Genomic DNA, 26,392 nt, shown 5'->3' on the forward strand with positions numbered 1-26,392 from the left:
GTCTGAAATGGCCAAAGCTTTTTTCATTATATTAAAAACATTTTTAGAGGGGGGGAAGAGCAGAGAGAGAGTAAGAGAATCTTAAGCAGGCTCCATGCTCAGCTCGATCTCAGGGCCCTGATACCATGACCTGAGCCGAAATCAAGAGCTGGATGCCTGGCTCCCCTAAAGCAATTTTATAATATATCATGATTATGATTACAAAATTAAAGGATATGAGCTAATATGTAACTTAATATACCATGTTCAATACTTTTGCTAAGACTACTATCAGGAAGAATAATTACGGTAATAAATATTTATAAAAATGATAAAATTAACAATACATGTTTCATACATTTCTTAAATCTCTTTGAATAAAGCATATGATGACTTCATGGGAATGCAATAAGCATTTATTATACCCTTAGACCTATCACTCACTCTAATGGGCCTTGATCTACAAAGATAAATAACACATAGTCTCTACTCTGGAGAGGAAGATAATATAGTAGGAGAGAAAGATACATGCTAGCTTATTTCCAATATGATACTATGACAGAGTAATGTACAGAGTAATAATGAAGCAGGGCAGGAAGGATATCCAGAAGACAGAACCTGAGCTGGATTCCAAAGGAAGCAAATAAATGATAGGAAAACTATAAACTACAGTACAGATTTTAACAGCAAGCATTCTACACTGAGACCAGTGGAAATCACTGCTTTGTCATGTATTATTACATGACTTTACACACATTGGTCCTTTCTCTATTAAAGGATTATAGTACCTCATTTCCCTATGCTTTGTAAGAATAAATGTGTGTGTGCGTATGTGTATACTTACACTTAGCAAAAATTGAATACTAGAATAGACATATAATAATGAAAACTTCACAAGTGACATCTGAGGATTACTAGGGGTAAGGGCAGTGGTGGTAAAGGAAATAATAACCAAAACAGATAATTAATGTATGTAAAAGGTACTTAAAGACTATCTCAGGGTCTTCTGCTTCTGAGGATAATGGAATACCTGACATGTAATTTAAGTTCTGCAGTTAATTGAAAAAAAATAAAATATCTGTTTAAAGACATCTAGAGCTGCTGAAGCAATCTGGACAGGGGATCCCAAGATTCCAAAGGAGGGAGAATAATCGAAGGGTAAACGCAGATTATAGCTATGTTTTTTTCCTAAGAGTATTTGCTCAATCTATCTACAATACAGAGTGAGAATCCAGGCCTTGCCCAGGCCAGGGGCTGCTGCCAAGAGATAGAAGTATCTGGAAGTATTTTGTTCTCCTTGTAGGGTAGGAGATAAAAATAGGGTACTAGAGGGTCTAAGACCTTGATGAAAAGTGTCCTTTAAGATTTCTGCCAAATGCCGACCTTGCACAGAGCAGGAAGCCAAGAAAAAAGCTTCCAAAAAGCACAGCAACGTTTTCAGATATTTTATATTGCTGAGGAGATAAGGAAGGACTAGAGTTCAGGATCAGAGAGAGAAAGGGACCTGAGTAAGAACATAAAATTCTCATTTGGAAGTACTGGAAAGCTAAGGCTGAAAGATGGGAGTAAGCAGATGAGAATAACAGCTTTATCTCAATTCCCTAAGAAACATCAGGTGGAAATTCTAGAACTGGAAAACAACTTAATATGGAAGTTTAACAGCAGACAAAACAGCAAGATACAACTAGAAAACTTTTTAAAAGAGCAATAAAAGATATTTGCACTGAAACACAAGAAAAAAATTTATGGAAAATCCAAAAAGAACCCAGGATAAATGTGAGACACAGTGGAAGTCTAATATATGTTTGAGTGAATCTACAACATTTGAAAAGATAACTGAGAATTCTCCAAAACTGGTCAGCAAAACAGTAATTATAATGTCTTTTAGGAATTAAATATATGTACAATTAAAATGCATGACAACAATAATCTAAAAGACATGAGGATAAATGGATAAGTGTTCTAAGGCTCTAGAATTCTTGGGGAAATGGTAAACAACAAAAAGAGGAAAAAATATAGAAAAGAAATAGTGAGATGGAAGATGATATAAATAATTACATTTATATGTAAATAGGTTACCTATGCCAATTATCAGACTGGATTAAATAAACAAATACTCAAAGACTTAACTAAGGGGCACTGCCACATCTTCAACTAAGTGGCACTGCCACATCTTGAAATGGTAAAAAGAAAGTGGTAGAATGCTGGTAAAAAATATTAATTCAAGTCTTCAGTTAGTTAAGAGTATATCAATATTAATTTCTTGTTTTTTTCAATTTAACATTATTTTATTCAACATAATAACAAAGCATTTACATTTAATTGCTGTTTAATATGGGTCCTAATATAGTGTTAACATTATGGGAAGCTGTGTGAAGAAAGAAAAAAATGCCACCATTTGCTGTTTGCAGAGACATAAACACAAGAGCACTAAAAAATTTAAACTGAAAGGATGGGAAAATGTATACCTTACACATCCTATCTAAAACAAAGCAGATATAGCTATACTAGGATCAGACAAAACAGACTTTAAAGCAAGGAGCATTAGGAGAGATAAAAAGTAATAAAAAGACAAAAAATGGTCAATCACAGTAACATATTGCTAAGTCTGTCTATCATAGGATTGCTTCTAAAAATCATAGCAAAAGACTTTAATTCTCTCAACAGGTGAAGGAACAACCTTAATGATATATATACATACATATACAGAAAGAGAACCCAATTGCAAAAGAACGAAAATTCTTCTCAACTACAGAAAAAAACATTTACCAAAACTAACCATATTGTTGCACGATAAAGAAAGCCTTGCAAACAAATTTCAGGTCACTTAAATCATTCATAATGTGAACCTCAATCATGGTAAAATTAAGTTAAAAATCAACAGGGGGAAGATAACTAGAAAACACCTAGATCCTCAGAAGGTAAATAGCTTTCCAAATCTATTCATGAAAACAGAAATCACAATGAGAATTAGAAAATATTTTGAACTTAATATTAAAGATAAGACATTTCCAAACCTGTAAGATGTAGCTAACATATATGCTTAGGAAATTTATAGCCTTTCATGAATATACCAGAAAAGTAAAGCTGAAAATCAGTGGCTTAAGCTTCCATCTTATAGAAGCTAGGAAAAAAAGTCAAACTCAAGGAAAGCAGAAGAAATAATAAAGGTATGAGCAGAAACCAATGACGGAGCGGGGAGGGGTATGTGTATATAAATGTGCATATATATACATGTGTATACACACACACACACACCAGAAAACATAAAGCCAAAAGATGGGTCTTGAAAAAATAGTAAAATTAATAGCTTTAGACTAATCAGGGAATAGAACAAATTTCTTACACCAAAAATGATTCCCTAAATGATGAAGCTATCATGAAAATGTTACAACAGTTTATTTTTTTTTAGGGTTTTAAATTTATTTTAAAAGACAGAGACTGGGGAGGAGCAGAGAGAGAGAGAGAGAGTGAGTGAGAGAGAGAGAGGAAGAGAATCCCAAGCTGCCAGCACAGAACCCAATGCAGGGCTCAAACTCCCAAACCAGGAAATCATGACCTGAGCTGAAATCAAGAGTTAGAGGCACCCCAATGTTACAACAATTTAATTGATAATTTAGATGAAATGAGAAAAGTACTTGAAAAACATAACTTAATAAAACTGACACACAATGTGAGAGAGAAAAATCAAACAGTCCTACTTTGATTAAAATTAAATCCGTTATTTAAAAACTACCACAAGGAAAACTTACACAGATCGCTTCAGTGCAAAATCTCTTCCACAGAATAGGAGACAAAAACAAACTTCAGTCTGTTCGATGAAATCAGTGTTAACTTTTATACCAAAACCTGTCAAGCACATTAGAAGAAAGGAAGATAAAGAAAATCTCTCAGGAACACAAATGTAAGAATCCTAGGCAAACTAACAACAAATCAAACCTAGCACTGCATAAAAAGTACACTATTTCATGACCAATAGGGTTTTATTCAAGTAATACGAGGGATATCAATATTAGACTCTATTAATGTAATCACCCTGTTAACAAAGAGGAAAAACATCACCTTATGCAGAAAATGTGTTTGATAAAATTCAATACCCATTCAGGACAAAAACTCTTTACAAACTAGGGTTAAAAAACTTCCTTAATTTTATAAATGTCTTAAAACACACACCTATACTAGAGTATGAGTTGCCATTGAGATGAGATAAGGGACCACTATCAGCACTTCCATTCCACACTGTACTAGAAGCCCAAGCCAGTACCTTAAGGCAATAAAAAGAAAAGGTATAAAAACCAAAAAAGAAAAGAAAATGATCATCATTCAATGATAACATGATTGTGTACAAAGTAATGGAATTAAGAAGCAATTCTGTCCAAGTTGTTGCATACAAGGTCAACATACAAAAATCCATTTTATTTCTGTTAGCAACAATCAAAATAAAAATGTTAAAGGATGACATTTATAGTATAATTAAAAAACCCACTTCTCCTAGAAATTAAATCTAATTAAGGATGCTCACAATCTCTACACTGAAAGTACAAAATGGTATGAAAGAGTAAAGATAAGCTAAATTAATGGAGGAATAAGCTTAAGTTCATGAAATGGAAAATTCAATCTTGTGAAGAACTCTGCCCAGATTGACAAATAAAATCAATGTAATCATAATCAAAATACTAATAGTGCTCTTTATGGAAACTGGCAGGTGAACTCTAAAAATGTATATGGAAATGCAAAAGAGTTGAGAACACCCGAATTTTGAAAGAACAACAAAGCTGAAGGACTGTAAAAAGATCAAATATAGAACACCAAGACTTAACTATAAAACGTAAGTATAAAATATCAAGATTTAAAATATAGCCACTGAAATTAAGACAAAGAGTGGTACTTGTGCAAAAACAGAGAAACTGACCAATGGAAGAAAATAAAGTGTCTAGAAACTAACACACGTGCATGTAGCTAGTTCATTTATGACAAAGGTAATAATGAACTGCAATTAAAAAAAGGTCTTTTACTTTAAATTAAAGACAATCACAAGAGATGAAGAAGGGCACTACATAATTACAGGGTCCATCCANCTTAGGATTTTCTACATGTACATGATATCTCTGAATAAAAACAGTTTTATGTTTTCCTTAAAAAAAAAAAGGTCTTTTAATAGCGCAATCAAATGGACAGTTATGTAGAAAAATAAAATCCTGACTCTTACATCATATACAATGATCAATTCCATATATACTTTCATGTTAAGTATGAAAGTAAAGCAGTAAAACGGAAAAATAAGTCTAATACAGGACTTATATCCAGAATTCATAGGTAATTCCCATAAATTAGAAAAAAAATGCAGCAAATGAACAGAAAGATTGGTCAAATACTTAAATACAGCACAAGTTAAGGGGGGAGAGGGAGGGAAAAGAACATCCAGAAGGTCAATAAACATATGGAAAGGTATTCAACTTCATTAGTTACCAGACAAATACATTAAAACAACAATGTGATACCGCTACTCAAGCAACAGAATGGCTAAAAGTTTAAAAGACAACACAATAAATGTTGGCAGATAAGGAGAACTGAGTCTTTAAAATTACAGGACAGTGAAAGTATAAATTAACAGAAGCACTTTGGAAAAATATTTGCAGTATTAAAGCTAAACAAATGGGGGCGCCTGGGTGGCTTAGTTGGTTGAGTGTCCGATTCAGGTCATGATCTCACGGCTCGTGGGTTCGAGCCCCGCGTTGGGCTCTGCGCTGACAGCTCAGAGCCTGGAGCCTGCTTCAGATTCTGGGTCTCCCTCTCTCTCTGCCCCTCCCCCACTCATGCTGTGTTTCTCTGTCTCAATCATAAACATTAAATTTTTTAAAAAAAAATAAAACTAAAAATAAATAAATAAATAAATAAAATAAAATATTTTTAAAAAAGGAAAAACCTAAAAAAAAAAATAAAGATCAGTCTAAAAAAAAAAAATAAAACTAAGCAAGTGAACAGTTTATAACCCATCAATTCCATGTCTGTTGTACATTCTAATGTTCATCAAAAGACATGTACAAGAATGTTCACAGGTGGACTGTAGATATAAAAATAAAGTGATAAAGCTCTTGCAATAGATAAAAACTTTTTTAAAATACCCAAATGTCTGTCAAAAATAGAATGGATAAAATGTGGTACATTCATATAGTGGAAATCTATACAGCAATGAGAATGCAGCATGGATGAATCTCACAGACATAATGTTAAGACAAAAAAGTCAGAAATGCTGTATGACTTCATTCAGACAAAGTTTTAAAGCAGGGGAAACTAATCTAAGATATAAGAAGTTGGAATAGAGGGCACCTGGGTGGCTCAGTAGGTTAAGCGTCCGACTTCAACTCAGGTCATGATCTCACGGTTTGTGTGTTCGAGCCCCATTTCGAGCTCTGTGCTGACAGCTAGCTCAGAGCCTGGAGCTTGTCTTCGGATTCTATATCTCCCTCTCTCTCTCTGGCCCTCCCCTGCTCATGCTGTCTCTATCTCTCTCTCAAAAATAAATAAAAAGATACTGGGAAATTATGAATGATATCAAGGTTTGTAGTTTAGAATGATGAAGAGGGTTTATGTCAGGCAGAATAAGAAGTTGAGGTTTTAAACTTAAGAGTTTGAGCTATATATGAAGTGAGGGGGGTGGTGAGAGGTAGAATTACAAACATATTCTGAGACCAAAAATATATACATCATATTTGTTATAGCTTTACAGATGTGGGCACAGAGAAAAATGAGACAATCAGATGAGTGTTATTTATTGGCTTCCCATGAGCACAATAATGCAGAGTTCTACTATTCCAGTAGGCATTTCCTAAGAAGGGACAAGACTCTAGCAGCCAACCCCTGCAAGCATGCTTGTTATAGATTCTAGAAAACCACTAACAAACTTCTTCACCAAAAGCTTTTAATTCATATAACAAAGCGATTTTTCTCTGCAAACACATCTTCAGTATTACAAAGAGAATATTAACTTTTTTCCGATAATCCATTTAATAGCCAAGATTTTGGAAACTTACCTGTTCTGTAAGGAAAGTGCTATCTAAAATGTATAACTTTTGGGATGCCTGGTGGCTCAGTTGGTTAATTGTCCGACTCTAGATTTTGGCCTGGGTCTCGATATCGCAGGTAATGAGTTTTGACCCCTGCATCAGGCAATGTCTGCACAATGTGGGGCCTACTTGGGATTCTCTCTCTCCTTCTCTCTGCCCTTCCCCCACTTGCACATATGCTCTTTTGTTCTCAAAACTAACTTAAAAAGTAAAAGAAAAAATAAAATGTATAACTTTTTCCTAATAGAAGCAATTTAATAATGGCAAGAAGAGATCTTTTGTAAAGACTTTCCACATGCCAAACTACTGATCTAATTTATCCTCAAAATAACTCCATGAGGAAAGCAGTAACTGTCTCTGCCAATGTTACAGATGAGTAAACTAGGGTGCAAAAAAGCTATGAAACCTGCCCAAGATTTTAATGCTAAATAAAACATGGCAATACCAGCCTTGATGTGAGCCTAAGCTTATACCAAATTCTTAAAGATACCCTTTCTAGCATGTCAGTAACAGAAGGAAAAACAAACAAAAAGACTGGTTAAAAAACCTAGAACAAAAAGGATATTCCCTCTTCCAAACTCATGTGAAAGATATAAAGCCTTCTATCAATTTTCTAATTTCTAAATACCTGGATCAGATATTGCACCAAGATGGAGCTTTGAAAACAGAACATGCTTCTAGGTAGACAAGTGGGCACATTTATTATCTTTTATCTTTTAATTTATCAATGAAATGACAAGTGCTTACAAAAGAATAAAAGCCTTAACAGGGCTGGAAAATAAGGGTGATATTAGTGGCTCAGACATTTTGAGAAAATCGAGGCACATAAATGGGAATAAATTAGCAAAAAAAATTAAATTAGGTGTGAAGAGATTGGTGGAGAAATTAAGGGGAAAAAAAATCACAATCCAAGACACTAGAGGTATTCACAGTTCTTTCAAGGGGGCCCAAAGAACTGACCTTTCATCAAATACAAAGGGCAGGAAAAGGCCAAGTGGCAATCATAAGGTTGGTTAATTATTTTAGAAATAATATTTGGGCTAGCTGAGACAGCTGGGAACCTCCCCTTTCCCAAGGCTGGCAGTTGTGGCTTTTATCATCATGCCAAAGCCGGAAGAATTGCTCTCTAAAGGAAGTTGGCCACCTGTCTGGATACATTCCTTATAAGAGTGTCAAGTGCTTGAGAGACTACACAAACTGGACTAACTCTGAATATTGGAAGAGATGTTAGGAATGGGACGAAGAAGAGATGATACCTAACAGAAATTAAATACTCTACCACACAAAATAAAGTCCTCTTTACTTTGTCATGGGGGACAGGGGGTCCCCAACCTACCCATACAACCTAGAGATAAGTAGGTAATGTTGAAACACTTTGCCCACTTACACTGAAAGCGTCCATGGCCTTCCCATTCAGGGAAGAAGCCTGGTGGAGAACAGAGCTATGCAACTTCAGGGAAAACCATGCCAGCCAGACACCATTATTAATAACTTAGTTCTTCACCCCAAAACATTAATGGAAACCAAACACAGCAGAGTACACTCAAAAAAAGGGGTACCTGGGTGGCTCTGTCCATTAAGCATCTGACTTTGGCTCAAACAGTGTTACGTGGCTCACAAGTTTGACCCCCACATTGGTCTCTATGCTGACAGCTCAGAGCCTGGAGCCTGCTGCAGATTGTTTCCCTTTCTCTCTGCCCCTCTCCCACTCATGCTGTCTCTCAAAAATAAATACACCTTACAAAAAAATTCTCGTAAGGGCGTCTGGGTGGCTCAGTCGGTTAAGCGTCCGACTTCAGCTCAGGTCATGATCTCATGGTTCGTGGTTTCAAGCCCTGCATCGGGCTCTGTGCTGACAGCTAGCTCAGAGACTGGATTCTGTACCTCCCTTGCTCTCTGACCCTACCCTGCTCACGCTGTCTCACTCTCTCTGAAATAAATTAAAAAAATTTTTTTTTAAACTTACATGTGCAGTTGCAAAGACTGTGTTTAAAAAAAATTCTCCTATAGTATAGTTGAATAAAACAACAATAAGGTGCTTTGAAAAACGGGTTAGGAAAGAATTCTTTAAAGTTCAGAGTGAGAAAAACAAGATCATAACTGATGCATAAGTGGAAAATAAAAGATAAAGACTACTTGTGAGGAAACTAAAAACACAAAGAATATAGGAAATAAGAGAAACAAGGGACATGTCAGGTTGAAGAGATCCAATATTCACTTTATAGGTGCTACTGGAGTGGATAAAAACAGGAAAAACAGGGACGTATAAAAGGGGGGGAGAGAAGACTATTACCATGATCTGAAGGAAGACACAAGTTCAAAGGCAGGCCTTACCAAGTACCAAGAATGCTTAATGAAAAAGCTATCTATACTTAGACGCATCCTGGTAAAACTGTTCAGAGTTTCACCATGTCATCTACAAAGCAACAAGTCACATTGAAATATGAACGCCATAAATGCTTTTAAGATTTATAGGAGAAAAAAATTAAACTTAGAATTCCATACTGAAATTTATTCAAGAATGTGAACCAAATAAAGGATATTTTCAGACAGCAAACATTTGAAAATTTTGCCAGCCTTTATTGAGAATTACTCAGTGAGGTATTCTGAACCCAATGAAATCTAAGCTTTTTTGTATGAAATTTAAATTAATCAGATAAAAATTAACATATTATCTAATTTACAATACACTCTGAAACCTCCTAAAATTATCTTGTGCACCCCCTTTAATGTGAATGGGTGCCTCATTTTGAAGACCACAATTCTAAACCAAATGAAAAAGAAATCCAAGGAGGAAAAAAACATGGAACTGAAAAACAATAAAACTGAACAGGTCTCCGAGGAAGAGAAGGAAATTGAAAAAAACTAAAAGAATCCACTAGAATTTGGAAAATTTTTTTCAATTGGTAAAGTTTTAATGTACATAGGATTATATTTCATTCTCTGGGAGACCATTCTACTTTGTTTTACAGTAAGTATTATATAATCACATTATAAATATTTTAAGGTTTAAAATTTTTACAATTGATGTGTAAATAAAACAAAAAAGAATTTATAGCTACAAAACAAAACATAAATACCTTGATGATATAAAATTAACAATGAATAAATGGGAGATGGAGGGAGTGAGGAGAGGAACAAAACTCTCATTCACAGAGGTAATACTGTCCAGAGCTAATAAACAAAAAACATATTATTAATAAAACCCACTAACAGAAATAAAAGGAGGCACCATTTCCAGCAAAAGTGGAATTGGGAGTGGGAAGGTGACTTCCTATCCTGACACTCTCATGGAACATGAATTTCAACACAATTATGACTTCAATTTTTAAAAAAGTATGGTACTAGAAGTATTATAACAGTACATGACACAGTATGCCCATTTAGAAACTGAAATTGATTACTCATGGTTATAGTCAGCTCACATTAAATACTTCTAACCACCTATATCACTCCGTTCATTTACTGCATTTTACTACTTAATCTACTATGATCCCTAGGAAGGTTTTTGTGTTTTGTCTATTTCTGTACTGCAAAACCTCAGTGTGTGTTTAAAAGAGTGAGGGGACTAATTATATGGTCTGAGGGAATTAATGGAATAGCTAATTCAGACCTACACATGAAAGCAGAAGTCATCTTGTAGTTCTGATCACCTGAAAATCTAAAATTCACTAAAATGTGCATACCACGAGAGAAAGTCTCTTCCAAACAGAAATAGCTTTGACTCTAGGTAGAACAATCTGACTCAGTGACAGTGTATTTGGACACAGGTTCTACTCAGAAGAATCTTAGGGGGTGGGGCGCCTGGGTGGCTTAGTCGGTTAAGCGACCGACCGACTTTCGCTTAGGTCATGATCTCGCGGTTCGTGGTTTGAGCCCCGCGTCGGGCTCTGTGCTGACTGCCAGCTCAGAGCCTGGAGCCTGTTTCAGTCTGTGACTCCCTCTCTCTCTGACCCTCCCCTGCTCACGCTGTCTCTCTCTCTCTCTCTCCTAGAAATAAATAAAACATTAAAAAAAAAAAAAGAAGAATCTTAGGGAGCAAGAACAAGGGGTGATGAAAAATACAGCAACAGCAATACTTAAAATATTTTTATGTTTATTTATTTTTTAAGAGAGAAAGAGAGAGAGGGGGAGGGGGATGGAGGGGGGGGAGAGAGAGAGTGAGAGAGAGAGAGAGAGAGAGAGAGAGAGAGAATATCAAGCAGGCTCCAGGCTGTCAGTGCACAGCCCGATGTGGGGTTCAAACTCCCAAACTGTGAGATCATGACCTGTGCTGAAACCAAGAGTCAGACGCCCAATCGACTGAGCCAAACGGGCACCCCAATAGCAATATTTTAAAGCCTGAAGGGAAAAACTGGCTAGGGATGGGAAGATCATTCCTTCTTCTTGGCTACAAGGGGAAAACCAAAAGAGCTAGAGGGAGTGGAAGAACATGGGCATCCAGGAGCCAGGGCTGCTGCTGCTGCTGCAATTATACAGGGCCTTAGTTTTATTTATTTTTTTAATGTTTTTTATTATTTATTTCTGAGAGAGAGAAAGAGTATAAACAGGGGAGGGTAAGAGAGAGAGGGAGATACAGAATCTGAAGCAGGCTCCAGGCTCTGAGCTGACTGTCAGCACAGAGCCCAAAGTGGGGCTCGAACCCACGAACTGTGAGATCATGACCTGAACTGAAGTCTGACATTCAACTGACTGAGCCACCAGGTGCCCTGGGGCCTTAGTTTTAAAAAAGAAAAATCAACACATGGAGGTTGGGCCAATACCTTTGTTTACCTTCTAGTTTACTTACCTGGACTCTTAATTCTTTCCTACTTTGACTACTGAGAGGCCTAAGTAAATAACTGTTTTATAGTTTGAACTCTCTGCCCCAAATAAAGGATGCCCTTCCTTCAAAGCTTGACAAGTTTGAAGTTTTTGTAAATCAAAAGCAGGAGAATGCTGATAATTTTATAGGGTCCAATTTAATAGTCCCAGTCTCTAATTGATTATAAATGGTAGACTTACAGGTTATATTTCTCTAACGCAGCGATTCTCACACTTAAGTGTGCATTAGAATCACCCGAAAGTGTTGTTAGCCAGAAAACGAGGAACTCAGCTTCAGGGTTAATGATTTAGTGGGTCTGAGTCAGGCCCTAGAATGTGCTTTTTTTTTTTTTTTAACTTTTTAATGTTTATTTTTAAGAGAGAGAGAGAGAGAATGTGACCGCACAGGCACACAAGCAAGGGAGGAGCAGAGAGAGGGAGACACAGAATCTGATGCAGGCTCCAGGCTCTGAGCTGTCAGTATAGAGCCCAAAGTGGGTCTCAAGCCTGAAACTGCGAGATCATGACCTGAGCTGAAGTCAGACACTCAACCGATGGAGCCACCCAGGTGCTCCTAGAATGTGCGTTTCTAACAAAGATCTTAGGAGGTGCTGGTGTTGCTGAACTAGGAATCTCACCTTGAGAACCACTGTTTCTAGTCTGAGGGTTAGACCAGAAAGCTATTAAAACAACTAATGCAAAACCTCATCCTCACTTCCCTAGCGATCCATGTGGCCTCTATCTCTGACTAAATCTTCCATTTTACTGGAGTAGTATCCTGAGAGATTGAGCTAGCTTTCAATTTCTTGGTTCCAGGGTCTTATTCCAGTGTTGTGGAATCTCTTTTGAAATCCACAACATCCTCTAACACAAAAAGTAAACTGGAAATTTTAATTGCATACACACATTAAAACTTTATAAAGAAAGGCAAAAGACTTAGGGACATTTAATACCAAGGTTTTTTTTTTTTCCATTTGACAATTCCTAAAGGCCATTAATACACACTGGTGAAGTCTTCTGCACAGAGATGTAAAGCCTCTGCTTACTGTTGCCTTGTCATTGAATACCAAAGTTCTCCCTGAAAACAAACAAAAACCAAGAGCAAACTAAAAGGCAAACCCAGTGTACACACGCTGTAGCTCCACAAAAATCACTGTATTTGTTACTTTATTGTATTTTCAAAGAAAGGACTAAGAGTAAGAAGTCATTTAACAACATTTCTAGATATAGACATAATATGTTATCTTCCTTAACAATGATAAAAATGGAAGCGATAAAAAGGCTCTGGGGCCCATGTGTTGAGAGACCTAGATTTTAAAATGGGTTCAGGCCCATGCCCTTTTGCACATCACTGAACTTTAGCTATAAAAAGAGTCTGAGGCAAGTATCATTAAGTCCCATCTAGTTCTACAAGTTAATATAGTAAGACTTAAACTCTGTAGACCAAGACTTGATATCACCACATAATTTTTCTTCACACTGCAATGAACTTCTTTAAAAACAACAACTATATATCATAAAGAACCTATTGCATTTCCTACACCATAACATATTAAGAATGCACTGGATCTTCGGGAGCCACTTTTAAAAATCATCATTCGTAGGCACTTTTGTGGCTCCGCTGATTAAGTGTCCAACTTCAGATCATGATCTCAGGGTTTGTGGGTTCGAGCCCTGTATTAGGCTATCTGCTGTTAGAACAAAGCCTGCCTCGGATCCTTTATCCCCACTCTGTGCCTCCCCCCCTCATGCTATCCCTCTCTCTCTCTCTCCATTTCTCTCTCTCTCAAAAATAAACATTAAAAAAATTTAAAGATTAATTCCTGGGTTTTGGCACCAAAAAGTAAAGAAAAATTTTTTTTTAAATCATCATTTGCAAACAACTAAAATTTTATGTCCTGCTAGTTCAACTGTCTCATTACTTATGTAAAAAAATTATATACAAGGCATGGTAAGAAAAATGTAAGCCCATCTGCAAATAAATATTTCACTTTTTAGAAGGAGGTTATTTCCAGAAATCTTATAAAGACAGTACTGGGGTTTTTAAAAATCAACTTTATTTATCATCAGTTTTTAACCATGGTTAATGAACCTCATAAGGTAATCATTTTAAACTGTAGTAATATATAAACTGTGGTGAAGTTTTTAAAAGGGGTTAAGACTAGCAGTCAGGAGACTACTCAATGTGGCTAAATTGCAAAGCATCACAGTTGTTTCTTTTTTTTTTAATAATTCATTTATTACTGTATTCACTCTCTTATTCACTGACCCACTGGGGAACCTACACTTTGGCCCAGTGGAAACAAGGAAGGATTACAGACAGTCCCTGACCTCGTAATTTGAACTAGATCTCATAGGTCCCCCAGGGAAGATCTTCTATAACTTCATATGTGCAAGAACAAACCAAAAAAACAAAAACCTGATCATATCTTTTTGGGTAAAAATTTCAAAAAGTTGAAACTGAATGTTGATACTCAAACGTGTATGTATGGGGTGTATTTTTAAGCAACAAAAGCATGATTAAGGGAACAAGATCATCCAGATACTCTTAAATACCTAAGCATTACCTTGGAGTTTACTTAGGCATTAGCCTATTAAGGTTTGAACATTTCAGCAGTGGCTTAAAGCTCCTAACAAAACAATCAGAATTTACCTATGCATAATTATGTAAAACATGTGTGAAACAGCATGGAAATATATACATGCTAAAAATTTTTGAAACAAAAATTTTCAAAGTTAACTAAAAAAAATTTTTTTAATGTTTGTTTATTTTTGAGAGAGACAGACAGAGTGTGAGCAGTAGAGGAGCAGGGAAAGAGGGAGACACAGAATCTGAAACAGGCTCCAGGCTTTGAGCTGTCAGCACAGAGCCCAAGACGGGGCTCAAGCTCACAGACAACGAGATCATGACCTGAGCCGAAGTCAGATGCTTAACTGACTAAGCCACCCAGGGGCCCCTCAAAGTTAATTTAATTCAAACTCAAATTTATATATTACAGTACTATCCCACAGTTTTTTTACCCAACTCAGAACAGTAATAATATCTCAATTAACAAATGATAATTTAATCTTATCCCTTCTTTAAGTACCAACATTTTTTTAAAATTTTATTTAATTATTTTGAGAGAGACAAAGAGAGTGCAAACAATGCAGGGGCAGAGAGAAAATACCAAGAAGGCTCCACACTATCAATCAGCACAGAGCCTAACACCTGGCTCGAACTCACGAAACTATGAGATCATGACCTGAGTGGAAATCAAGAGTTAGACCCTTAATCGACTAAGCTACCCAGGCATCCCAAAGCACCAACACTTTTTTAGTTTGTCCATCTTAATTGCCACCTCTTCCTCAGAACTTTTACTAATCAATCTATAATCCCATACCATTTTTCTCAGTAAAATGAATTACTCTCTAGCTACTCAAATACTTCTATAACCAATGCCTCTTGCACAGTATAAAATTTATTGCAGTAATAATCCCTAAGATTTTACCTCACACTTTAGAACTTTACTCTAACACATATTATCTCATTTGATCCTCTTAAACAACCCTGTGAAGTAGTTACTTCTATTTTACAGATAGGGAAACTAAAACATGGAAGTAATGTGATCTAAGGTCATACAGTTTGCACGTATAGGAGGACTAGGAGGAACTTGACGGAGGAACAACGGGGAGAAGAAGGGGGGAAATGGTGGGGGAAAGGGAGAGAGGCAAACCATGAGAGACTCTTGAATGCTGACAAAAACTGAGGACTGATGGATGTGGGGAGGAGGGGGGGATGGGCATGGAGGAGGACACTTGTGGGGATGAGCACTGAGTGTTATGTGGAAATTAATTTGACAATAAACTATTTGTAAAAAAAAAAAAAAAGAAAAAAAAGAAAAAAAAGTGTGGATTGAGGAAAAAGAAAAAAAAAAAGAAACAACAACAAAATATAGCCAGTTAGCCACAAATTGAATATGTTTTAATTGACAATACTATAATTTTTCTAATTGATTGAATATGCTATTTGATACATTTTCACATTTACGTAACCACTGGCCTCATAAAGAAGGCAGCAGACAGTAAGCAAAGATACACCAACTGGATTTGAAGTTAACTACTGGAAAAGTATTACGTATTTCCTAGCAGTGTATAACTTAATGCCTCTTAAAAAACAAAGCACCAAATATAATTTAGTGTTACAGAATAATCCAGGAAATACAACCAGTGTTAAGAATTTGGTTTCTGATATTAGGCTTAGGTTCAAATTCTGAAGCTGTGTGAGTTCTCTGGACCTCAGTTTTCTTATTTGTAAGATGATAATGATGATGATGATGATGATGATAAATGGTAATATCTCAAAAAACGGAATAATATATGATAATCACCTCAAATGCCTGGTGTATTTAAAAAAATTTCTTTTAAATATTTGAGAGAGAAAGAGAGAGAGTCAAAATGTGAGCAGGGGAGGGTCAGAGAGAGGGGGAGACACAGAACCCAAAGCATGCTCCAGGCTCTAAGCTGTCAGCACAGAGCCTGACATGGGGCTCGAACCCATGAACCGTGAGATCATGACCTGAGCTGAAGTTGGACACTTAAACAACTGAGTATCCAGGCCGCCTGAAAATGTTTTTAAATTTTTTTTAAAGTTAATTTATTTTGAGAAAGAGCTAGTGGGGGAGGGACAGGGAAAGAGGGAAAGAGAGAGAATGCCAAGCAGGCCCTGCACTGTCAGCACAGAGCCCGATGGGGGGCTCAAACTCACAGACCATGAGATCATGACCTGAGCCAAAGTCAGATGCTTTACTGACTGAGCCACCCAGGTGCCCCAAGAATATGTTTTTCTTTAAGGAAAATAAAGTCATTTTAATGGTGATGAACATGCAGTATCTAATGATGTAGACATATAGAGCCCTACTACCATTTATCCTAAGGCATACTATTTTGCCAATTTTCCCTCTAGATTTTAATAACTAAAAGGTCCAAAAAGTCTACTTTCTCTTATCGTATGGAATTTTTACTTCTAGCTGCTGCCATGCTCTAGTAATATGTGAGACACGTGCATTAATAAGTTCTGTCTTTAACAGTTGGTAAAATCTGAAAGGAATTTACTGAGTATGCTTCTTTTTTTCTAAACCTTCTCAGATAAAGTGTAACCAACACCTTCCTTTAATGACAGTATGAGGATGGGGATTTCCATGATTAGAAGTGGGCTGGGACACAAGTGACTAGAGGCAACAAACTCCTTTTGGTCTTAGGTGATGGTAAAAGATAGTTATGATGCCACTGCCCTTATTGACCACATTAGGCACCAGCCTGTTCCACGGTTGGTGCTTAGCTTGCAAGAGTGAAGTCAAAAGGAATGCAATATATAGTGGGAAATTATAGGTTATATGAGCTGGAATAGTGGCTTCATAGTTATGCCATGGAATGTGTAGAGCAGCAATGTTTAATAAAGCTTTGTGCAATGGTGGCAACGGTCTATAATCTCCACTTTCCATTACGATAAGCCACTAGCCACTTGTGTCTATTGAACACTTAAAATGAGTCTAGTACAACTTGAGTAGCTGAATTTCTAATTCATTTTAACAACTATATCATTAATTAGTAAGACTTACTTTGCAACAAACCCTTTTGACAACAGATAGTTAGAAATATGTATTTAATGAAAGCATCCACTTAAGAAGCTACTCTTCTGCTTATAAAGACTTTTTATACCATTGCTCAGAAACCCAAATAAAGGAGCAATGGGTAGTTAGATTGACATGGAGTGGAGGGTTTACAGAAAGGCTGTAGTAAAAGAACAAAGGAGAGAAATGTTAAGCATGTTTGCTGGAGAGTGTTTGAAGTAGAGCATTGTAGGTTTGAGTTTGATAGAGAAGGAAGTGAAGCCAAAATGTCTTAGGAATGGGAAGGGCTAATGAAGTGCTGTTAATAAGAAGTATTGGGGGATTAAATTGGTGACAGACTGGAATTAGCTCTGTTATAAAAATGATGTCCTGAAGTTGCTCAAGCTATTCTAGGGAAGTTCCAAGTCAGAATCTCTGAAAAAAGTTGCTGAAATTTCAAGTGGGTAAGATCAGTCAGGAAGATTAAGGAACTCTGCTGCTGGTAGACTGGAAGTCCAGAGGAGTGCAGCCATCCAAGGTGATGGCAGGAACTGCGGAGGAGACATGGAGACAGGTGTTGAAGTCCTCCATAAAGGAGCCAACCTGGAAGAGAGGCAAGATGATAGAAGGGAGAAGAGAGTAAGAGAATGTAGCATTGGACTCCTGCGGTTGTGATTCAGTTTTGGCAAAAGGATAGAAAAGTGGTCTGGAAGCAACAGCACAAAATCAGAAGAACTCTACTCCCAACTCCCTTTTTCTAGATTCTTCACAGATGTAAGAAAAGGACCTTGTCTGGGGCGCCTGGGTGGCTCAGTCAGTTGAGCGTCCAACTTCGGCTCAGGTCCTGATCTCACAGTTCATGGGTTCGAGCCCTGTGTCAGGCTCTATGCTGACAGTTAGCTCAGAGCCTGGAGCCTGCTTCGGACTCTGTATCTCCCTCTCTCTCTGACCATCCCCTGCTCACCCTGTCTCTCTCTCAGAAAAAAAAAAAAAAAAATTAAAAAAAGAAAAAAGAAAAGGACCTTGTTTTAGCAGTTCTATTTTATCTGTTTTAGTTTTTATTTGCCTCTCTGACCTTATGTTTGCTGCTCTAGTGCCTGACCTGTTTACATACTTCATGAATGTTTGTTCAATAAATGCTAGGCGAATGTGAAACTGTACCAGTGCCCTGGAATCCTAGAAAAAAGAGCGTTGCTTAGACACTTTAAAGAAATGATTTAAAAACTAGTAAAAAGGAACTGTTACTTTAACACAATTGTATTTTCAACGAATGGAATTACCCCGTTTTAATTAGACATGTTTGTATTTGAAATGGTAATATGGGAAATGAATTATATAACTACATATATCAGTGGATGGTAGTTTCTTAATGGGTTATAAAGGGTAATTAAGCTATTTGGAGGACTCTTCTTGACTTTTAGAGATTGGCAGTAGAACATTGCAAAACTGATGTGTATCTTTCAGATCTTTAAGCAATTTTTACAATTCTAATCTCTGGCAATGGCTTACTGTGTTGTTTCCTGTCAATGGAGCATTAAGCTCTTAGAGGAAGAAACTGTAGCAGCTTGATTAACTTTGGGCAAGATGGGTAAAGAAGTCTTCAGTTAGTTAAGGTTAACATTTTTGATCCTCTCTAAATGAGCAGGAGGAAAAACATGAAAAATGGAAAAGATTCCATTATGATTTTGCAAAAAACAAAACACAACTGGGGGTAAAAGCTTTAATCAAATGGGTTGGGATAAAAGTAGGAAAAAGAAGAGGAGATACTATAGCTTTTAATTTGTTCGGATAATTGTTTTGGGACTCAGATAAAATTATAAAGTGTATAGGGTTAATTTTAGTGGATCCAGAGTTGGACACAAACTGCAGAAACTACTGTAAGTACTTTACAGAACTTATCTCTTTCATAGTCATTAATCGTTCTGAGTGAGGAAAGTATTCCCTTTCTGAAGATGAGAAAGCTAAGGGCCAGAAAATGAAAGTACTTATTCAAGGGTTATAAGTCCTATTTTTTTTTTTAATTTGTGTTGTTTTATAAATAGGTCTTCCAGTTATATTTCAATGGGTTTTGAAGTGTATTCACCTGTATAACAACTGCCCAGTCAAGGTATTCATCATTTTCATTATTCCAGAAAGTTCTTGTAAATGTTACATAATGCCAGAGAGACATTTGGACATCAGCCTGTCTTTTTCCAACTATACCTCCACATTACTTGCATTAAAATGGAAATGGAAGCTGTTAGAGATAAGCAATGTGAGAGCAATGGTGTTAATAGCTGATGTGATAGTTGTTGCAGAGCTAAGTAAAAATAAAACCCGAAATACATATTTAAGGAAATTTCACTCTGCTCTTCTGAATAGTTCATGTTTTGTAAACTAGGTCTGTCTTTCAGTTTCATATTGGTATTCATACACATTAAGCTAATTTATTGAGTGCTTTCTGTGCACCAGACACAACACTAGGTGCCGACTGTACATTCCCACTCAATACATCAGTTATTTGAGGTGCCTGGGTGGCTTAGTTGGTTCAGCATCTGACGCTCATGGGTACAAGCCCCGCATCGGGCTCTGTGCTGACAGCTTAGAGTCTGGAGCCTGCTTTGGGTTCTGTGTCTCCCTCTCTCTGCCCCTCCCCTGCTCACACTCTATCTCTGTCTCAAAAATAAATAAACATTAAAAAATTTTAAAGAAAAACATTTTCTTGAAGAAAAACATTTCACACAACTGCTAGTTTCAAGAAAAAAAAGAAAAAGAAATCGAAAGGAAAAGAGAAAGAAACACAGCAAAATGACCTATGAAGAACAACACCTTAGGAGATCTTGGGTTTTAAGCCAGTCTTTTCTGAAATGATGTAGCGCACGGTTGAACTGGACTTAATAAAAGGAGATTGTTTCCATATACTTACCAGCCCTTCCTCTCTCACAAGGAAATACTTTGCAAAATAAACTAAATCATTTTTGCACCTCATGGGAACACTTTAAGGACTTGAATACCATCTCGGCTCTTCTGATGAGCTAATAATTCCAAGATTCTTATGACTAGCAATAATCAGTAACTACTTACGAATATGGAGGGCACAAGTATTTATCAAATGGCTGCTCTACCCAGGAACAGTATTTTGAAGCAATAAGAAATAAAGTCAGATATAAAATATAAGCTATAGGAGTACCTGGTTGGCACAGTCAGTTCAGCCTGAGATTCTTGATATCAGGGTTGTGAATTCAAGCCCCACACTGAGCGTGGAGGCTACTTACTTTTAAAATGTATATATTAGCTATAAAAAAGACATATGAAAATGTTAAAAAGGGAAAACTCTCTTATCTGCAATATATGAGTCTCTGTGTGTCTTAAAAGAAGAAATCAACAACTAATTAAGAATAACAGATAAAAGAATGGCACTTTTCTACCATAATTCCCTACCTATTATTCTAACATGATCTACATTCACTGAGTGAGAAATAACCACAATCCTAATACTAAAAAGGATATACAAGTGGAAATAGTTTTTGAATCCCTGGTTTTTACTACCTTATTTGATAATGAAAAATATATTAGCAACACTGCCTTCTGTTGACATAAGAAAATTCCACACATAACAAGAAATTAAATATAAAACAGAATACAGCATGCTGTGGGCATATGGTTAAAATTTTCTTAACTTTCAAGATCTGAAAGCTGAGTAAGCTCTGCTGTGTAGACAATGTTTCCCTTATTTAAGGGGTAGCAAAATCTCTCTCTCTCTCTCTCTCATACACACACACACACACACACACACACACACACACACACACTGAACCTATACAACCTACAATCTGGGTAGACAGTCAAGTAAGAGCAAGTGCATTCCAGCATTGTGTAATAAGAGCTTTGAGCCAATGTTGCAGACTCATTCAATAAACTAGCCTACAAAACTTTTCACCAGCTTGCAAAATCTTAAAACCATTCCTGTGTTTAGCAATAGTTAGGGAGAAATGCGCCATCTGTCAGAAAGTCAGTGAACTATATAGTGAAGCTATCATTTTCATGACAGACTCATTTTCCTTAAATTATACTTAAATTTGTTTTATATTCTGCATCTTATCAACTGACAAGGCAGCCAGAATCATCTGATGGGTTTTGTAAAAATAAACATATCTCTATTCTACTTTTCCTGGGTATGCATGTGGGAGGGTATGTGGGTATGAGTGGGGAAAGGAATCACTTTGGAAAACACTGGATAATACATACTAAATCTGAACACAAGCAAACACCATGATGGAACAGTTTCACTACAAGGAACATAACTTACAGAATTATAGGTTATAATACAGAAAGATAGAAATTTGCATGTAGCAAAAGACACATACAAGAATATTTTATAGGAGCACTATTCACTGTAGCTCAACACTGGAAACAACCTAGATGTTCACTAACAGTAAAATGGATAACATATGGTGTATATAGTCATACAATGGAACAAAATACTACAGAACAATGAGAATGAATAAGCTATGCTATGTACTACATGAATGAATCATATAAAAAGAAATGTTTTGGGTAAGAAGCAAGACACAAAGGTGTGCAGGCTATATGATGCCGTATGCATGTCTTCAAATGGATATTAAACTTCAGTAAAAATTTACCTAAAATTAAAAAAAGATTTAATAAATAAATAACTACCTTGACTCCTGGATGTCTGTAATAAAATCCTGTTCTCAGTGCCATGTTCCCTCCAGTCTAAAATTAGGACAGAACACTTTTTTAAATCTTTCTTGCTCATTTAAAAACATTTTTATATTAAAACAAAGAATGCTGTATTAAGATAACAGAATCCAAAAGTCAAATCCTTTTCAGGAGAAAACACTAAAAGTTAGAAAAAAACGTTAACATGAAAGCTCTCACCCCCTCCACCATTACCTGGAACACTCAGATCTTCACGTCCCATCAGCCAAGAGTTCAATCTTCTGCCAATCATTAAGAAGAAACATTTGAAAAGTAATGACCTACCCTAGCAAAGTAGTTAGGAGGATTAAAATAAAGAGTGCATATGTAGCTTACAGCACTGTGCCTAAGCACTCAATGGCTAGACAGTACTAATAAATCCCAAATAATGAGACTTTCAGGTTAAGGGCTATTTCCAATTCATCACTGTAAATACAGAACCTGATATTTAACAGTTGGTCCATAACTATATAATAAATGAAATGATATGAGCTCAAAACAGAAAAAATAAAAACAAAGCAAAAGTGAGAATGAGAAAAATCAAGAAGTTCAAAGGAAAATCTTAACCTATTTTTTAAAATGCTTATTTTTGAAAGAAAGCAAGATAGAAAACAAGCAGGAGTGGGGCAGAGAGAGGGAGACAGAGGATTTAAAGTGGCCTCTGTGCTGACAGCAGAGAACCCTATGCAAGGCTCAAACTCATGAACCATGAGACCATGACCTGGGCCAAAGACAAACGCTAAACCAACTAAGCCACCCAGGTGTCCCTTAACCTATTCTTATTATTAAAGTATATGATAAGATTTTATATCTCAAAGAACCAACAAATCATCAATATATGAAACCATCAAAGTAAACAAAAACTGCCTCAGTATTTTTATTCCATTTATTTCACAATGCAGAAATAGGATGTTTTAACTAAAATTAAAACATGGTTCTTTAGTTTGAAACCCTTTGAAAATATTTCTGAATGAATTCCTCATGGGGTTGACAGGACTCATAAGTATATCACAGGTTATTTTCAAGACATCCATTACAGCATGTCAGTATTCTGAGTAACTGTCATAACACAGTAGACATAACACAGTAGAAAGAAAAGGAGATTTCAGCTGAAACTTTATATAGTATTATTTTTAGGAAAATAGAAATGCAATTTAAGATATCAAAGTTGTCAAGACTGCTATCTTACATTAGTTTTAAAAGATAAATCAACAAAATACTTAATCTTCACTGTGTGCCCCAAATACCAATGACCCATTTGAAAAGGTTCTTTTTCCCTCCCTCTTAAGCAAATCATCTACTTATATATCCTAAATCAAAAATAGCAATATTATTCCTATTTAACCAACAATTACACATTTAATTATGTAAAAGCACTATTCTATATGTAAACATAACTCATTTAGTTCTTATATAACAACGCTTTCAAATGATAAGCGCTGTTATCATTTCCATTTTATAGATGAGAACATTAAGGCAGAGATGGTAACTAACTGCTTAAATTCACAAAGCTGTTAAATAGCAGTCTGGATGCATGCTCTTAACCTCTGTGCTATGCTGCTTAGAGAGTTCTGAAGTAAAGCAGAATTTTAGAATTCTAGAGTGCAGCAGAATTTTAGAATTTAGGAAGCTTTGAGGTAAAGCAGGATAAATTTTCATCTCATCTTGGGAGGTTAGTATTTTGAGGGTCTGGGGTGATAACCATAAAATGAGGCAGCATTAATGCCACATTTCATTAATTCTAAAATACTCATTTTCCCCCCATATGTCAACATTTCTAAAGTTGATGGCATTTTACAATTATAATTGATGGTGTTTTCTCTCCCTGGGGTACATAAAATACTGCATCTGGCAATTGATGGCAAGTACAATTCAAAACCTTATCTGTACCTAAAGGCATAAAATATCTAATGTACTAGACACAGTGTCTGATAAAAGTGGTATAAAAAAGGCCAGTGCTGGGGGCGCCTGGGTGGCTTAGGCAGTCAAATATCTGCTTAGGCTGAGGTCATGATCTCACCATCCGTGAGTGGGAGTCCTGCATCAGGCTCTGTGCTGACAGCAGATTCTGCTTTAGAGCCTGCTTTAGATTCTGTGTCTCCTTCTCTCTCTGACTTCTCCCCTGCTGGTGTGTGCTCTCGCGCGCTCTCTCTCTCTTAAAAATAAACAAACCTTAAAATAAAAGTTTTAAAAAGGGCAGTTCTGGAGCACCTGTGTGGCTGAGTGGGTTAAGCATCCAACTCTTGGTTTCAGCTAAGGTCATGATTTCACAGCTCATGAGTTTATGCCCCACATTGGGCTCTATGCTGACAGTGCAGAGTGTGCTTGGGATTCTCTTTCTCCCTATCTCTCTGCCTCTCTCCCGCTCTAAGTAAATAAATAAAACTTCAAAAGGTGGGGGTTGGGGGGTGGGAGGAGTTCTTCTCTTTAAATCAAAATGATCTATGAGAAAATTCCATGTAAAAATGCCTATACACCATACTAAGTTGTCAGTTTCTCACATTCACGTTCAAGTAAACTTGGCCTTTGCTAGGAAAAAATAGTGGCTTCATTAGACAATTTGATGATGAAACTTTTGATAAGGGACGTACAGTGGGGGAAGCAAACAAACAAAACAATGGTGAAAATAAGACACCTGAGAAAATAAAAATCACCAAGAATAAACCATAAACCAAGATACTCCCAAATACCACTTGATTCAAGCCAGTTCTCAAATGCCATTGTTAAAATGCTCACATAAAAGATTTTCTTTCACCAGTCCACTTAGTGTATGCCCACACTCCACTTGAGCTCTAATGAAACTGGGTATACTAAACTTGAAGCTCAACCGCCACGCTGAATAACCAGTTAAAAGAGGTTTAAACTGATCCTGATTGCTACCAAAATTTAATTAAATCAAGTTGAATTAATTTCCGTATTTGGAAGCTTCCTGTGTCAATATAGGCCTTGACAATTTCAGGATGAATTTATATTCAATAGTTTTGTGGATTTGTTTTTGGTTTTTACTTACAGGATGAAAACTATTTACAATCAGGGGAATTTCCCACTAAAACAGCAAAAATTATAACCAAATTACAACTGGAAAAAAGTGCCTTGAGTCAACTGCCCTCCTTACCATATAGATACATACATATATACACATACATACACACACACACATTACATATACACATATATCCATACATAAACTTATACACATATATACACATGTATACATATATAAGTGTGTGTATACACACACACACACACACACACACACACACACACACACACACACACACATTCCCTTGGGAGGGGGAGCAAGAGAGGCACAAATGTATCCACACAATAGAAAACTGTTAAATTTGCTTCAAAAAACATACCCAGAGAGGAGACAATGGTTCCTTCTTTGCTAATAAATCTCTAGTATTTTAAGCGTCATACTACTTTTCAGTCATACTACAACCTTTGAGATCTTACATTACTTAATAGGAGAGTAAGCACCTCTTTTTAAATTGTCATTCCTAATTAGTTTTATTCCTGTGTCAAATAAAGAATGAAAGCAAATATGACAACCTCAAAGGAATAAGTCTTAGGCATAGTCACATAGTACAGATGAATTACTCCCATCATACATTAGCTCTGGGTGTATAAACAACCTATCCCAACCATAGTTTGAGGTAATGCAATTTTATATTTGTAGATAATATTTTTTAATCTGCTATCATTTGCCTATGTAAAGTTTCATTTCACATACAGTAGTTATAGAACATAATTCAGGATATAATACTAATAATTATTCTGTCCTCCTTTAGAGCATGTAGGCAAATCTGAAGAATATCACAGAGGAGGTCTATACATGGATATAAATAATAGGCCTGAAAAAGGACACGTGTAAGACTCACCATAGTATATAATAAATACACAGTTGTTTTATGAGACTTTAGTAAGATTTAAAGAACTAAAAACCAGGGAGAAGGCAACAGCAAAAGATATTAAAGCCAGTAATAATAATAAAAATAAACTTTAATAGTTAAAATTTTCTGGGGAGCCTGGGTAGCTCAGTCAGTTAAGCATCCGACTTCGGCTCAGGTCATATCTCACTGCTCATGGGTTTGAGCCCCACATCAGGCTCTGTGCTGACAGCTAGCTCAGGGCCTGGAGCCTGTTTCAGATTCTGTATCTCCCTCTCTCTATGACCCTCACCTGCCCACGCTGTCTCTCTTTCTCTCTCTCTGAGATAAATAAAAACATTTTAAAAAACTTTAAAAA

General features: G+C 36.3%; 1 protein-coding gene across 4 annotated transcripts in view; it reads right to left on the bottom strand.

Annotated features, from left to right (window-relative positions):
* The window catches only part of SPOPL (speckle type BTB/POZ protein like), a 65,624-nt gene that overhangs the window by 35,833 nt on the left and 3,399 nt on the right, over positions 1-26,392 (bottom strand). For 2 of the 4 annotated variants that reach the window (XM_077767814.1, XM_077767811.1), the window contains exons 2-3: positions 22,100-22,156; positions 20,610-20,714 (exon numbers count right to left, since the gene is read on the bottom strand). The exons of 1 other annotated variant lie outside the window; for it this stretch is intronic. The gene's annotated coding sequence lies outside the window, so the exon portion shown is untranslated. Of the gene's footprint in view, positions 1-3,731; positions 3,829-20,609; positions 20,715-22,099; positions 22,157-26,392 lie in introns of all 4 variants that reach the window. One more of the 4 variants, XM_077767812.1, reaches the window with a different exon arrangement.

The sequence above is a fragment of the Crocuta crocuta genome, unplaced genomic scaffold (assembly GCF_008692635.1).
Source record: "Crocuta crocuta isolate KB4526 unplaced genomic scaffold, BGI_CrCroc_1.0 scaffold154, whole genome shotgun sequence".
NCBI lineage: Eukaryota > Metazoa > Chordata > Mammalia > Carnivora > Hyaenidae > Crocuta > Crocuta crocuta.